Below are 673 nucleotides of genomic sequence, written 5' to 3'. Positions count from 1 at the left end.
CTATGCAAGCAGGGAAAGAATGGGAAAATATATACAAAGTGTTAAGTGAAAAAGAGTTTCAATCAAGAATACTAGCCCATAAGATTACCTTTCCTATAGAAAGAAAGGATTCTCAGATAAACTAGACCTGAAATAGCAGAACTACTCTTCAAGAAGTTCTGAAAGGAGTGCTCGACCTGGAAAACTAAAGACACATACAGAAATAAGAGAACAAAAGGCAACTAAGAAAATGACCAATTTAAGGCTAGGGACAAGAAATATCCATAATAACATTGAATGTTACCTTCCAGGATTTAAACGGAAAGACTGGACCACAGCAACACTGCATATGCAACAGAAGAGAGTTGGAACGTAAGACTGAACTGGCGGAATAGAATTTTATGACTTTTGAGTAAAATATTACTGATTCCTTTTGTTTTTACTATGCTTTGTTTTCCCAATTTAAGCATTTTACTTTCTTCTGAGTTGTTAATAGGTTTAGCAATTTGTTAAAATATTTTTCTTGTTTGTTTCTTTAAATAGAAACAAACTTTTCTTCCTTCCTGACCCCTCTAGAATTGGAAAATATTTGAGAGTATTCTTATTTTGTGGCAGAAGGTTATTTTTATAAGTTCAAAAAATACTTGTTGAGGGGCCAGCAGGTGGTATAGGTGGTTAAGAGGGCTGGACTCCC

Source organism: Tupaia chinensis, unplaced genomic scaffold, assembly GCF_000334495.1.
Source record: "Tupaia chinensis unplaced genomic scaffold, TupChi_1.0 Scaffold144899_1, whole genome shotgun sequence".
NCBI lineage: Eukaryota > Metazoa > Chordata > Mammalia > Scandentia > Tupaiidae > Tupaia > Tupaia belangeri.
Note: the sequence above shows the minus strand (reverse complement) of the source record.